A 16,426-nucleotide genomic window follows, 5' to 3' on the forward strand; every position below is an offset into this window, starting at 1 on the left:
TAGACTCTACCGAGATCTTCAGAGACAGACTATAGTATCTTTTTTTTCCCATTTATTTTTATTAGTTGGAGGCTAATTACTTTACAATATTGTATCTTAGAAACTTTTATCTAATGCTCCTATCTTCCCACCTTCTCTTCGAATACAACACTCCCAGGTCACACATGTAAGGACTTTGTCATTATATCAGGGTTACCAGGTAAACCAAGAATATCTTGCCTCTCAAGATTTTAATCAGCTTTTCAAGATCATTTCCCAGAACAGGTTCAGAACCATGCCCCTGCAGTGGAAGCACAGAGTCCTCACCACTGGACCACCAGGAAAGTCCCAGGTTAAAGGAAATTTTTAGCCATAATTTCATCACACCTATATTTTTGGCTCCCTTTTCCATCTCTTCTGCTTCTGGAACCCCTACACTGTGAATGTTAGTATGTTCTATTCCCTAGTTAATGTAGCATTCTTCTTATCAGTCTGTATTCTGGTAAATTATTTTGGTAAATTATTAATCTCTATCTCAATATCTGATCTTTTCAAGTTTTTTTTTTTCCTTATTGTTACCTTTGAGGCAAATTCCTCTCTCTTCTAATTTTGCTTAGCTTCCTCCTTTTCTATTAAGTTAGGTGAAAAAGTTACCTGTCCTGGTTTTGCAGGGCTGTGCTTGTGTGGACCTGTCCCTGTGGAGCCTGTGTGCACAAGGCTTTGTGGCAGAGCTGGAGCTGAGCAGGTCAGAGGTCAATCCTTCCCAGGTTGTGTTGGCAACTGTCACCTCAGTGGGAGGGGGAAGGGCAGGCTAGAGCCAGAGCCCAGTGTGAGCAAAGGCTTCTGTGCTCAGTGGCTGTCCCCACCCTACTGGGCCAGGCGAGTCCCAAGATGCTGGAGCAGAACTCTGAGGGTTGGGTCCAGACTGGTTCCACTCGTTGTAAGTGTGCACCTCTTGTAAGTATGCAGCCCCATCCCCTGCACTGCACCTTTGCCCCAGAGGGTGGCAGAGCTGGAGGAAGGCGTGTAGGAGTAGCCCCTTTACACCGCCAGAGCCCCAGACCCTGCTCCTCGGGGCCCTCTGTGATGGCCACCCTGCCCCGTCCAGATGTGTGGGTGTTCCTGTGTGTGTGTGTGTGTTCCTGTATGTGTGTCCCTGTGTGTGTGTGTGTGTTCCTGTATGTGTGTCCCTGTGTGTGTGTGTTCCTGTGTGTGTGTGTTCCTGTATGTGTGTCCCTGTGTGTGTGTGTGTTCCTGTGTGTGTGTGTTCCTGTATGTGTTCCTGTGTGTGTTCCTCTGTGTGTGTGTTCCTTTATGTGTGTTCTTCCGTGTGTTTGTGTGTGTGTGTGTGCATTCAGTTCGGTACTTGAAATAACAGGGAAAATCTCACTCTTGGTAAATTTGTTCCTTGTCATGACTTTCACTAGTTAGCTTGTCATGCTTCTAGTCCTGGGATCAGCCCAACAGTAAAGCTACGGGTGGCTCAGTTCACTTTTGAGTCAGCATCTTACTTGGCTGAGACTGGCTATCTGATTCAGGTGAATTTATGACTGTTTTTGAATGCACTATGCTCCTCAAAGCCACACCCCCATTCTATTCAAGGCCTTTTTAATACATAGTTTAGTCTATGTCTGCACCCTTGCTCTTTGTCCTTGGCTCTCTCTCTCTCTCTCTCTCTCTCTCTCTCTATATATATATATATATATATATATATATATATATATATAGTTCCCCTGCAGCTGCAATAGGCATTCTAGGTGCTCTTCAGTTTAAGCTTAGAGTTAAGTGGAACAGACACTAGTCCCCAGGTATCCCCCAAGTAGGTTGGAACAACACACATAAGGTTTTCTGTTATCACTCTGGATTGAGAGAAGCAACTGGGAGCTCATCAAGACTGCACTGCCCCAGGCAGGAGGAGGGTACAGGTGAGTAATACACGATGAAATTTCCTTCCACTCTGTTCTAGATTTTTCCTAATTGCCTGTTCACTTTGTTGCTGTCAATCCGTGTTTGACTGTTTTCCAGAACTCCTATGGGGTTTTTCAGCTAATTTCTCTTCCTGTTCTTGTCTTTCCATGGGAGAGTTCAGTCCTCCCACCTCACCATTTTGCTGACATCACTGTACATGTTAAATTTTGTCTTCACACGTTCTTTTGTATCAATGCATGACAATTTCTGTTACTCTTTCCAAATTTGTTGCATTTTAATTTGTTTATAGGTTTTTCATTTATGAGTGATGTGGAGCAGTTAGTAAATTATGTAAAATATGTATCAGTGACATTATGAGAATACCATAAAAGTTATATAACTAGCTACAAGGAATCAACACTCAAAGTCTCTTTGCACACTGTACATGGTATCCTAAGGCTATTAATAATTAACTTCCAATAAGCACTTTGCCAAAATGTCTCTGTTTCTGTTTTCTGTTCAGGATTTCACCAGTCAGGTCTGTAAAGCATAATAATTTTGCTGTGGGAAATGTAAAAGTGGAAATTTATTTTCATTTGAAGTTTTGATTCTTTATTAAGGGGTAACATTTTGAAAAATGCTATTAAACACTTTCAGATTGTGTGATTTGTGTATGTGTGTATGTTTGTACTGTAAGGTAGTTTTTTCAATTGGTGTTTGATTGAAATTGGGCTTCATAATAGAAAATTAAAAAAGATGTTGTTGGAAGTTTCTAGTCTAACTAATAGTCAATAATTGCTCACTCAATCTCATCATTATATAATACTTGAGGTTATGCTGATAAAAAGAATCAAAAAAGTTAACTGTGTTCAATCATCTCTGACTCCATGGGTACTAATTTAATCATGCTTCTCCTACAATGTCTCTCCCAACACTGGACAGTGCAGCTGGGGCGTTTTGTTCTTGTTATTTATAACACTTGAAGGGAGAAGAAAAAATCCCAGTCGGCTTACTCAGAGGAGGAACAGACAATGGATCCCAAAGGCCAGAAACTGAAGCTTAATGATGGCCACTTCATTCCTGTCCTGGGATTTGGAACCTATGCACCTCCAGAGGTAACAGTACTGGTTGTGGGTTGAGATATAAATAGCAGTGGATGTGACATGAGCAGAAGGGACTTGGGTTGTCAAGCCCTGAGCTCCTGTGTGACTCTGGGAGGGTCACGTGGTTCCATCAACCAGGCTAGAACCATTTCCTATGAAAGAGGAGAAAGCATTCAGCCTTCACTCTGCATCATGGTCTGAAGCTGTGCTCACCTGCAGATTACTCTGGGTTTCCTTCCAGTTTCCATCTCTTTCCCAGCTTGGCAGAAGAGGTGAGACTCAGCTGTCAAGAATACTGTCAGCTGCTTTGCTTTGAAGGTGATTGCAATGGTGAGGTTTATCTGCATACTTACTTAATTCCAGAACTCTGTCCTCCTTCCAAAAAGCCATGACACAGAGAAGTATTTGAGGTGGGAGGTCCTGTAGATGAGGTTACTGAAAAATAATGGGAATGAATTGCTTTTATACTGTGGAGTGCCTGCTAGATGGCAGGCAAGAAACACTCCAGCCCTGTTTTGCCTTATTTTTTGTTTCTGCTTGGAAATTTATTCTCAGAGAAAATATACTCTCACTTGAAGGCAAAAGTTACTACCTTACTGGCTAGGTTTTATAATGTTTACTTGGACTTCCCTGGGTAGTTCAAATTTTAAAGAATCTGCCTGCAATGTGGGGGATCTGAGTTTGATCCCTGGGTCGGGATGATCCCCTGAAGAAGGAAATGGCAACCCACTCCAGTATTCTTGTGGAAAATCCATGGACAGAGGAGCCTGATGGGCTACAGTCCTTGTGGTCACAAAGAGTTGGCTATGACTGAATAACTAACACTTTAACACTTTGAAATGGGAAAGATTCTGAATCATATAAAAAGAAGTGGAATATTATTCAGCATTAAAATGAAGCTAATCTTGCCATTTGCAACCTCACAGATGGATGGTGAGACTTTAAGGCAAGTAAAACAAGCCAGAAATAGAAAGACAAATACTGCATAATCTCCTTGTAGCTAGAATCTAAAAAAGTAGAGCTCATAGAAGCAGAGAATAGAGGTGTGGTGCCCAGAAGCTGGTGTGAAGCCTGGGAAAAATGGTAAGTTGTTGGTCAAGGGTACAAACCATCAGTTATAAGATGAATAATCATGGAGACCTGATGTAAAGCGCTGTGACTATAGTTAGAAATAATGGGATATATCTTTAGTTTTGTAGACTAGATCTTATGTCTTCTTACAAACACCCAAAAAAGTTAGGTGTGTGAGGTGAAGGAACTGTCACCTAGGTTGATTTTGGTAATCCATTAAGAGTGGATACTTACATTGGTAAGAATAATCATGGGAAATGGTGGACTGGTTGAAGCTCAAGCTTGAATCAAGCTCAAGCCGGGAGAAAGATCAATAACCTCAGAGTGGAGATGACGCCACCCTAACGGCAGAAGGGAAGAGGAACTAGAGAACCTCTTGATGAAGGTGAAAGAGGGAGTGAAAAGCTGACTTAAAATTAATCATTCATAAAACTAAGATCATATCAACTAGTCCCATCACTTCATGGCAAATAAATGGGGGAGAAATGGAAACAGTGACAGACTTTATTTTCTTGGACTCCAAATCATTGTGGACAGTGACTGTAGCCAGGAAATTAAAAGGTGATTGCTCTTCAGGAGAAAAGCTACGAGAAACCTAGACATCATCTTAAAAGTGGAGACATTGGCTTGTGGACAAAGGTCCATATAGTCAAAGCTATGGTTTTTCCAGTCATTATGTATGGATGTGAGAGTTAGGCCATAAGAGGCTATGTGGGAAAGAATTGATGCTTTTGAACTATGGTGTTCGAGAAGACTCTTGAGAATGCCTTGGACAGCAAGGAGATCAAACCAGTCAGTCCTAAAGGAAATCAATCCTGAGCATTCCTTGGAAGGACTGATGCTGAAGCTCCAATACTTTGGCCACACAACACGAAGAGCCAACTCATTGCAAAAGACCCCGATTCTGGAAAAGACTGAAGGCACAAGGAGAAGGAGGCGACAGATGATGAGATAGTTGGGTGGCATCATTGATACAATGGACATGAGTTTGAGCAAACTGCAGGAGACAATGAAATATAGGGAAACCTGGAGTGCTGCAGTCCATGGGTCAGAAAGGATTGAACAGGACTGAGTGACTGAACAAAAACAGCGACTTATATGAGAACATCACTTTGTACACCTTGATTGCATACAGTTTTTATGTGGTGTATTCTTTGTGGCCTCACTGGTAGACAGAGGTCTTAGAAGCAATTACCTTGTTTCCTGATGCTTTTACCAGGCACCTTACACCTTTGTTGAATTATCTTCAAAGATCTCCCAGTATAAATCCTATCTGTGATTGCAACATTATCCTGAGTCCTTTGGGTTATACCAGCAAAATAAATGAAATTGAAGGAGGTCTTGTGGTCTCTGATGCCCATAATCAACCATGATCACCTCAGGATGAATGGTTCCTGGATTTCTACATAATCACTGACCAGGAACGTTCAGGGAAATCGTCAAGCATTCATCACAACACGTACAGAACTAACCAAAGGCACAAAGAAAAGTTGACATTGGGAAGATGAAAGCTTGTGTCTAGCAATCTCTTAATCATGTGGATATTCAACCTCTACCTTTGTTGCTTATGTAGATTGCTAACAGGGATGCTCTGGAATTTACCCCTTTTGCTATAGAGGTTGGGTTCCGCCATATTGACTGTGCTCATGCTTACCAACATGAAGAGCAGATAGGCTAGGACATTCAGAGCAAGACTGCAAATGGCACTGTGAAGAGAGAGGGCATATTCTGCACTTCAAAGGTACTGTGTGTGTTGTGTGTGTGCACATGTGTGCAAGTGATTGTGCCCAGGTGGCAATTATATAATAGGATCCTTTGGTGAAGAGTTTCTTGGTGAACTATGCTTATTGGTAAATTCCTAAAGTATTAGAGTTCCCTGGTGGTTTAATGCCTAAGACTTGGCGCTTTAATGCCACGTGCCCGGACTTGATCCTTGGTTGGGGAAGTAATATCGGACAAGCCTTGCAAGGCCAAAATAAGTTACCTAAAGTATTCTTAATACAACTTTTATTCTTTAACCTCTGCAGCTGTGGTGCACATCCTTTCGACCAGAGTTGGTCCAACCAGCCTTGGAAAAGTCACTGAAAAGTCTTCAACTGGACTATGTTGATCTCTATATTATGCATTATCCACTGGCTCTGAAGGTTAGAAATTTGTGTGATCACATCAGTGTTACATCTTGTGTTAGAATGTGCATCAACTTGCAATGATGGTTAAATTAAGATTTTTCTTAGTTGGTTGAAGGGATGATTACACTAGATAGAGTAGAATCCTCCAAATAATCATTTGTGATAATCTTTTTACTGAGTTTCTTTGAATCCCTTACATGCCTTCCAGAGAAAGGAGTTAATATTCTGAGAGTCTCTGCCAGAAAAACTTGAGAAAATAGAACTAGGTGAGTTCTGCACACAGTCCTTGTTATGACTCCTGAGTGTCTGGGGATTTCATGAACCAAGAGTTTGGTGCAGCCGTGGTGAGCATGACACTGCCTTACATTGAACATGATGTGTTTATCTTGTCTTTCACCCTTTCAAGTTGAGCATATTTGGTGGTGCTACTTCTGGGTGTGTCTAAGCCTCGTACCTATACAGGGACTTGGGAAAACTTTCTTCCACTCTCCCTAGTCTTCAGATGTGGCTTGCAGACTGCACTTATCCATTAAGAAAGGTTTACTTAGAACACTGATTTCAAGTCACAGAAATCAACTCAAACCACCCAATGCAAAATAGCTTAGTAGTCTATATAGATGGCAAGTTCCAGCCACAGGCAATAATGGTGGTTGCAGTACTCTAAAGATGTGTCTCCTTTTCCTATCCCTTATAAGGGCACTACTCATGGTTTACTTTATTTTTATTGAACATTTTCCATTGGTGGGAAATTTGACCTTGGGGCAGTTCAAGGCTCATGGTCATGAATATATTGTCTGGGTCTTCCACATTCCATATCAACCTAATGAAAGCCTTGCTGGTTCATGTGCCTGTCCTAGGGCACCTGATGCTCAGAGGGAAAAGAGAGTCTGATTATCAAGACCAGGTCAAGATAGCAAATTTTATTCTGGAAATAAAGCCATGTAACTTACTGCCATTCCCAGCTCATAGAGGCATTTGGAAACAGGCAAGTACAAGAACAGACAAAATTCACAGAAATCACAGGAAGTCCCTTTTAAGACCTAGAAAAATTGTACTTATTACAACATATATTAAGTGTAAGATATTAGAATAAGTCTCCCTCCTAAAGACATTGCTTGTATACACAAATCATTTTGCAAATATTATCTAGTATCTAGAAAGTTGTAAACCTACCTCATGTAGGTTTACTCCCAGGTGCCTGAAGGCCTTGCTAAATGTGGAGAAATTATTTTGTGACATCTCTAAAATGACTGCTTCTATTCTAGCCAGGGGAGGAATTATTTCCAAAAGATGAAAATGGAAAACTGATAGCTGACTCAGTGGATCTCTGTCACACATGGGAGGTGAGTTCCAAGAGTAGAGAATTAAAGGAGGAGCCAGGAGAGTGGAAACCTCTATCAATTCTTCTGCCTGTGAGAATGGGCTGTGGGCCATCAGACTCAGCAGTTCATGAACTCTAAGGGATATGATGCTGGGGTTGTGGGGAGGAAACCATTGTTGAAATGTTCACAGAGAGAAACAGAGGAGGAGAATCTGGGACAGTGAGACAGATATTTATTTCCTTCCATGTGATATATGTTCTCCAGGCTTTTCCAAGGAAGAGATGGCAATTCTTTTTGTGTCATGCCATTCTTCCCCTCTTTCCTTCTTGATAATCAATGCTAATTCTTGCTGGATGACACTTTTTACAGATTCTTTTTCAGCTTTTATTCTTGTTCTATTGCCCATTCCGAGTGACTGTTCACCACCCCTCCCTCCCAGGCCCTGGAGAAGTGTAAGGATGCAGGGCTGACCAAGTCCATTGGGGTGTCCAGCTTCAACCACAAACAGCTGGAGAAGATCCTGAACAAGCCGGGGCTCAAGTACAAACCCGTCTGCAATCAGGTGAGCAGCTCGGCTCCTCTCCCTCCTGCTCTTCAGAACCTCCTTCTTGCCCTGGAGCCTGATGTCTGTCTTTCCTCTCCTCGTGTTTATCCGATCTTTGTGTGTCAAAGGATTCTAGAGAGCAGAGTCTCTGTCTGGACTTTGTGAATGAAATCCATAGCGATATCTCTGATAAAGCCTGGGTGGATAGGTGTGGAGGGCTTCCTGGTAAATTGTGAGTAGAATCCAGAACTAGAGGAAAGAGGCATCTCCCTGAGATGGAAGGATGACCAGATGGAGGGTGAAAGTGCCTTGGAGTGAACTGCAAGCATGAAGGAAGACCATGAAAACCTGGAATGGATTCATGTTGAGGTTTGACAGAAACCAGCAAAATTCTGTAAAGCAATCATTCTTCAGCAAAAAATAAATTAATTTTTAAAAAACCTGGAATGGGAAGTAATAAAGAGACAAATCAGCTGAGATGCGTTAGTGTGGGGTTCTGCTGGCTGAATCCAAAATCTTGGTGTCTCAGCATTTATGAGTCTCAACTGGGAGCACAGAAAAGAAAAATGTGCTGGAGATGATGGAAATCATCCAGGTTAGAGGGTTAATTTAAAGGCTCATGGTGATGCTAACATTACATGAAATATTTACTCAGAAACATTTACTCAAATGTAGAGCCCACCTTTTGATTATTCATTCTTAGACTGGTTTTCCCATCCATGTCTATCATAAAATTAACTGCATAAACACAATTTTCCCTATTTCTCTCTTGGTGTTGATATTTACAGCTTACATCTTTTTCTGTCACATCAATGATACCTTTCCATACAATCTGACACTCTTCTCTGTTGACATTCTACAGGTGGAATGTCACCCTATCTCAACCAAAGGAAACTGTTTGATTTCTGCAAGTCACATGATATTGTTCTTGTTGCCTATGCTACTCTGGGATCCCAGCGACTAAAAGAATGGTATTGAACCCTAATGAAGACAACAAGGAGTTTATTTAAAATTCAATTTTTGATAAAATAATTTAAATCATATATCACTCAGATAACTGATAGGCACAGGGGATGGCAGGGAGGGATGGAATGAATCCTTCTCTATTATCTTCCCATCACCCAGCCAATTTTTCTACATTGTATTAGATTGTAGACCCATCAACAACAAATATCTGCAGTAAAATCCAGACATAATCCCCCAGTTGAGACCAGAGACACAAGCTTATATCATGATTTACTTACTTATTAAACAATGAATATGTTTCTAAAAATAGATGTCTAAACCTCACATATCTTTTATTTAAAATTGGGATAATAATATGTAACTATCATGAAAAAAATTTCAATATGAACCATTTTTGTAACATCTATAGAAAACTGCATAATATAAAGAATGATGAAATGAATAGTTCTATATTTTGGACTATTCAACTTGTATCAATATCTGTGAAAAGTGACAATTAAATAAAAACATTTCCCAGTCTTTTTCGATCACTATTTCTTTTCATGCCATTGTACTAACTTTAGAGCCACGAATAGAGAAAAACAGCAAATGAGAATTAAAAAAGAAAAAAAAAATCCACGAGTTTGGCAGTTCTGGTCTCACTCAAACATGCATCCAAATGACTGTAAGAACTTTGTAAAAACAGATTGGGAGGTGCCACAGTTGAGGTTCTGATTCAGTATGTCTGCATTTAAGCTGGGAATTTGTATTTCTAATAAGAGCCCTGGTAATGCTGATGATCTTGGTACACGAACCACACTTTGAGAAGTACTGGTATAGAGTGGACATACTTGGTCTGTTTGGTGAAACTACTCACAAACTGAGTACTTAGTCTCAGCTCCTCAGCATTTCTGAATTTCCTTCCAGGGTGAACCTGGACCTGCCCGTTCTTTTGGAGGACCCGGTTCTTTGTGCCATTGCCAATAAGCACAAGCAAACCCCAGCTCTGGTTGCCCTTCGTTACCAGATACAACGTGGGGTTGTGGTTCTGGCCAAGAGTTACAACAAGAAACGTATCAAAGAGAACATACAGGTAATGGGTGGGGCTGTGGGCAGAGGGCTCCTAAGGAATATCTGTCACGAGAGTCATTCTTTGTCTGTCTCTCAAGATTTTTCCTTGAATCAAGACAAGTTACCTGTTCTTCTCTGTGCATGAATGTGTTGTGTGTGTTCCTGGTGATTTTCTCCTCCTGATGTGGCAACAGGAGAGGCGGCATGGCTGGAGAGGGTTCAGGTTGGACAGAAAACAGAGATTTTAGTTTCAGAGTTATGTCAGCCATTTATTCTGTTATCTCATGCAAATGACATCTTATTTTCTTTGTTCTCAGTTGATGAAATTGCATTGTGATTTTTTAAGACCATTTGAACTGCTCGAACAAAATCAGATTGAGTGCCTGAGAAAAATTGAAATTTATTTCTCACAGTTTTGAAGCTGGAGATCTGAGTCAGGATTCCTGTGTGGTCAGGTGAGGGCCCTCATCCAGGTCACAGGCTTCTCTTTGCATCTTAATATCATGGAGGGGGCAACAGAACTCTCCCAAGTCTCTTATATGAATATACTATTTTAAAATCTCATTTGTGAGAGCTCCACTATCATGACCTTTCAAAGACTCAATTTCTAACACCATCAACATGTAAATTTGGGCACACAAAAATTATGGCAGCAATCTTTAACCCCCAAGCCATCGTGGTTTTATTTTGCATTCCCCTGAATATTATAGGGTTTCATCTTTATACATTTAATCTTCTTGAGTTTCTCTCTTTGCAAAGCTCCTCTTCAAGTCTTTGTCCACTTTAGCTAGGTTGTTTCACTTTTGATTTATTTGTAGGAGACTGTTACTGTACCCTTAGTCACGGCTATACAGGAAAGTCTCCCCACTTTCAGGATTTAATGCAGAGATCATTTCTGTGTCTCTTGATTCTGTGTTTTGACAATCAGCCTGAACTCAGCTCAGTTGCTGTCCTCTTAGCTTGTCTCACTCATGCATTTGCAGCTCAGTGCAGAGCAGCTCAGCAGTTATGCTTTAGCAGGTGGATATGACACTTGTCCGGAGAAAACAATGGCACCCCACTCCAGTACTCTTGCATGGAAAATCCCATGGGTGGAGGAGCCTGGTGGGCTGCAGTCCATGGGGTCACTAAGAGTCAGACACGACTGTGCGACTTCACTTTCACTATTCACTTTCATGCATTGGAGAAGGAAATGGCAACCCACTCCAGTGTTCTTGCCTGGAGAATCCCAGGGACGGGGGAGCCTGGTGGGCTGCCATCTGTGGGGCCTCACAGAGTTGGACACGACTGAAGCGTCTTAGCAGCAGCAGTAGCAGCAGCATGACTCTTGTCAGAGGAGTCTGCACGATTCTCCATGTAGTTTTACATATATATTTGGCTAGACTGTGGTTAACTAACCTGGTTATCACATCAGCATAGTACTATGATCCATAGTCAGTGAATGAAAAAAAAGTATTCCTCATTTCTATACTCAGAACTGACTCATCAATTCTGACAATTTCACTGCTGAATGCAGTTACGCGTTCATCTAAATCAGGGTCAACTGTATGGTCCCCTAAAAAATTGTTTCTGTGTTTCCATTCAAATTTGGCCCTGCAATATACCTAGAACTGGTTTTCCAATATAATAAAAAAATGGTTACATATATGTTTGTTTATTTAAATGGAAATCTAAGACAGCAAAGATATCAAATCAATCTCTCCTAAAGGAAATCAACCTTGAATATTCATTGGAAGGACTGATGTTGAAGCTGAAGCTCTAATACTTTGGCCACCTGATGCGAAGAGCTGACTTATTTGAAAAGACCCTGATGCTGGGAAAGATTGAGGGCAGGAGGAGAAGGGGGAGATAGAGGATGAGGATGGTTGGATGGCATCACCAATTCGATGAACAGGAGTTTGAGCAAACTCTGTGAGTTGGTGATGAACAGGGAAGCCTGCCTTGCCACAGTCCACTGTGTCATAAAGAATTGGATATGACTTAGCAACTGAATAAAAAAAAATGTCCGTATTTTCCACAGATTTTCATTGTCAACTCTGTCATATATAGAGAACCTGTAAGTACATTTTTTGGCCTCTTTCTACTATTTAACTATTTGGTTTTCTGTACTGTGTTATTAAATTATAAAATAAGTCTGATTTTCAGATGGTAAATTCTTCTTTAAGAATGTCTTGGCTGCTTTTTATTAGTTCTTCTTTTATTTAAAATTTGGTATCACTTTACTGACTTCTACAAGAAAATATGTATGCCAGTCTTTGATTGATGTTGCACTGAAATACTGGATCACTTCGGAGAAAACAAATTTCTTTACTGAGAAACTCAACTACCCATTTCATGATTGTGATGTGAATTATTAATATTTTAGGTACTCTTTAATGTTTACACTTTTCATAAATTTATCTACAAAGGCATTTACATAAATTTTCTTTTAGATTTATTCATAGATAAAGAGTAAGTTTGATATCAAATTCTTGGATAGGCTTTTGCAAGGAAGACTCCTCCCCACATGGCTTCAGTGCAATGCTGTCACACTTAGGGTGTGTTGGGGAGCGTGAAGCAGTCTAATGTTTGTTCAGGTGCAGGTATTGAGGCAAGAATGTCCAAAGACAAATGAGTACATTTCTTTTCTGTCTGAAGTGATTCACTTAGAAAGATAAGGGACTGATGCACTGTAATGTTTGTGAGGCAGACAGAGAAGGAGGTGTGGGAAGGAGAGGTGAGAACTCAGCAGAGGGTGCCAGGCTTGTTCACCTGGAAGCTGAGGACAGACACGGCTTCCCTCTCCCCTCTTCTTGTCCCCATCCAGCTGGAAAGTCCTCCAGTCCCCAGGGGGAGGCTGTCTTCTTCGGGGAGAGGTAAATGTGATTCTTCTTTCCTTCCAGGTGTTTGACTTTGAACTGACTCCAGAAGACATGAAAGCAATTGATGGCATCAATAGAATTATAAGATATTATGAATTTCTACCATAAGTGACTTGTAGATGTTTCACACACATGTTTTTTTTTTTTCTGTAGCAGGCAGAGCAACAGGGCAACTAACCTTTTTAAAAGCTTGAGTCTAGGAATACAGTCCTGATTCTAGCATAGGAGCCAACCAGAGTCTGCAGACCTCAAACCAGAGGTTTCCTCCTGATCTCTGTCTCTGACCAACAGAAATGATTGGGACCTAGGACAGCCCTTCAGTAAAATCCTCAGAGTTGACATCGTGGTGATTTCACTACTTTGTGCCCTAATCCCTGTGCCTGGTGCACCTCCTCTCAGGGCCAAGGAACCCAGTAAACACAGGGCACAGTGCCAGCAGCCCAGTATTCTTACAGGGACCTGTGAACATGTTTAATTCTTCTTACATCAGGATAAAATGGTTATATTAATAAAAACTGTAAAATAATGAATCCTTTCTGGATTACATTCATGTTTTGTTGTTCTTGTTTAGTTGCTTAGTTGTGTCCAACTCTTGGGACCCACGGACTGTAGCCTGCTAGGCTCCAGGGTCCGTGGGATTTCCCAGGCAGGAATACTGGAGTGAGTTGCCATTTTCTTCTCCAAGTTATCTTGCCAATCACTGAACCCATGTCTCCTACTTGGCAGGTGGATCCTGTACACTGACCACCTGGGAAGCCCTCGTTCATGTTATTCCTAACACAATGATAAAACATCTTGTTGATACTTTCTTATGGAGGAAGGTCCCACAAAGGCCAACCTGCAACAGTTTTGAGAAATCGCATGGTCCTGTTTCCAACCCATCTCCTAAGGGTCTGGTGGATTTTCTCCCTTATGGGCATTTCTTCTCCAAGACACAATCCATTTCTTTCAAATTAATCTCTTCATTGATCTTTTTTCCCTATTACAATTCCCATGTCCTCATCCTTGTTATCTCACAAAGCTGAATCACCAGTAGATCACGAACTTAACTGACCCTCCAGTGAGTGACTACTGTGTCCTTAGCAGGACACAGCCAGGTGAGATCATCTGGATCTCTCTGGTTTCTTGAGTCAAGACTCACTGCAGTTTAGCCTTTGTCCAGCAGAAGTCCATCCCCTGGGGAGCCCCCATCTGCTTGACTTTGACTTAGTCACTAACATAGAATTCTAGCTGCCTCATTACTGCAGGAGAATGTCAGGATTGAAGAGACAGAAGGGAAATTTGGAAGGGGTTTAGAGAGGAGGGAATGCAAATTATTGGTACAGTGAAGATTTTGTTTGAAGGGAAAGATCTCAAAACTTTCCCTATTGTTTGTAAAACTATATCACAACTCTGATAAAATACATGATAAATTAAAAAGAAGGTGGAAACTTACTTTTCTGTCCTTAAAGACTTTACGTATAATTATATCTTCTCCTTCATTAGGCTGTGAATGCCTAGACTTATTCTTCTTTGTGGGCTCAGGTCACAGCACAGCTCCTGGCACTTGGAATTGCTCAGAATGCACTCTTTAATGAATTGAATTGAAAAGGACAAGTTTAGAAAGAAAAGTAGAAACATGGAAAAAAAGAAAACAATAGTTATACTAATTACTGAGTAACCAATGTTTTAATTCATCATAAATTAAGAAAATATCAATTCCACTTAGTGCTGTATGATTATTCAGGTGACTGTGGTATCTCTTCAATAGATTAGAATTTCCTTAATGGAAACAGTCTGTAATTTTCGGAGTGCTCAGCATCTGCTTATCCATGGATGTGCTAAAAACAGCGGCTAATTTCTTCGCTATCATCCTTCTCATCATCTAGGGACAGAAGTTCCATGAAGAGGCTGCAATGATCTCCAGAGTTAGCCCCAGGTCTTGTGCCTTCTTAAAATTGTAACCTGAGTCAAACTACCTGTCACTGTGGAGTGACAATTACACGTAACTGTTGGGACTGGACATGCAGGTGACATGTGCACATGGAGCAGACACCTGATGTGTGTTTGTTGGGGGAGAAGGAGGGATGTGTTTGTAGATATTGAATTTTAGCCCATCTGACTGCACTCACAGAGTAATGCTCTCTTTGACAACATGACAGAATTAATAAATGAATCCTCCTCTCTTTCAGTGGTGTCAGTCACCCTGAATATCCATTTCTTGAAGAATATTGATTCTTGGATCTCACTGTGGTTCTTCAAGAATTTTTGCTTCTGGGGCTGTGAAGAGGATTTTTGTAAGTGGTGAAGGTGCTTGAATTAAGTGTCTGAACTTTTGAAAGTGCCTTTCCTTGTGAAAAAATAAACAGTTTATGAAACAATTAAAACTTCAAAGTAAGAGCACTTTTTTTTCTGATAATTAAAAAAAATACAGGAAATTTGGAAAGTAAAAGAGAAATGATAGAAAATAAAGATAAGCTGTAATTCACCATTACATAACACTTTGGTACATTTTCTTTATAGAATCCTATACAAATTTGTGTGCATGATTATTTACAAAGACAAATAATCTTCAATCTACAGGTTGTATACTTTTCAATTAAGCATAAACATCTTGGTAAGCTAAAATTAAAAGATGCTTACTTCTTGGAAGGAAAGTAATGACCAACCTAGTCAGAATATTAAAAAGCAGAGACATTACTTGGTCAACAAAGGTCTGTCTACTCAAGAGTATAGTTTTTCCAGTAGTCATGTATGGATGTGAGAGTTGGACTATAAAGAAAGCTGAATGCAGAAGAATTGATGTTTTTGAACTGAGGTGTTGGAGAAGACTCTTGAGAGTCCCTTGGACTGCAAGGAGATCCAACCAGTCCATCCTAAAGGAAATCAGTCCTGGGTGTTCATTGGAAGGACTGATGTTGAGGCTGAAGCTCCAATATTTTAACCACCTGATGCAAAGTGCTGACTCATTTGCAAAGACCCTGATGTTGGGCAAGATTGAGGGCAGGAGGAGAAGGGGATGACAGAGGATGAGATGGTTAGATGACATCACGAGCTTGGACACGAGCTTCGGTAAACTCTGGGAATTGGTGATGGATGGGGAAGACTGGCGTGCTGCAGTTCATGGGGTCGCAATGAGTAGGACACGATTGAGCAACTGAACTGAACTGAACTGAAACTCAAATATGATTTTAAAAATACAGTATTATATTTTGCTTACTGTAAAGCAGCACATCTGATTCGTTTATTTAATTTTTTACTTGTCTGCCCATGCTTAGCATTTTGATAAGTACATATATATTTTGCCATTCCTTCAATGGTTGTCATTCACTCATTCATTCAGCAAAACATTATTGAACATTCTTTAGTAAGACATCATTTTATCAATAAATATTAACTAAATGAGAAATCCTTGAGTTTATAGTCTAGTGGAGGATGGTACAGTGAATGTCATCAGGAGATGTTAGAAATGGGTAAGTGCCTGTTGAGAAAATCCTGCACAATCTCTCACATT

General features: G+C 40.6%; 1 pseudogene; it reads left to right on the forward strand.

Annotated features, from left to right (window-relative positions):
• The first annotated feature begins 135 nt into the window (after positions 1-135).
• Positions 136-15,306, forward strand: LOC110127483 (prostaglandin F synthase 1-like; annotated as a pseudogene).
• The last annotated feature ends 1,120 nt before the right edge of the window (positions 15,307-16,426 follow it).

The sequence above is a fragment of the Odocoileus virginianus genome, chromosome 9 (assembly GCF_023699985.2).
Source record: "Odocoileus virginianus isolate 20LAN1187 ecotype Illinois chromosome 9, Ovbor_1.2, whole genome shotgun sequence".
Classification (NCBI taxonomy): domain Eukaryota; kingdom Metazoa; phylum Chordata; class Mammalia; order Artiodactyla; family Cervidae; genus Odocoileus; species Odocoileus virginianus.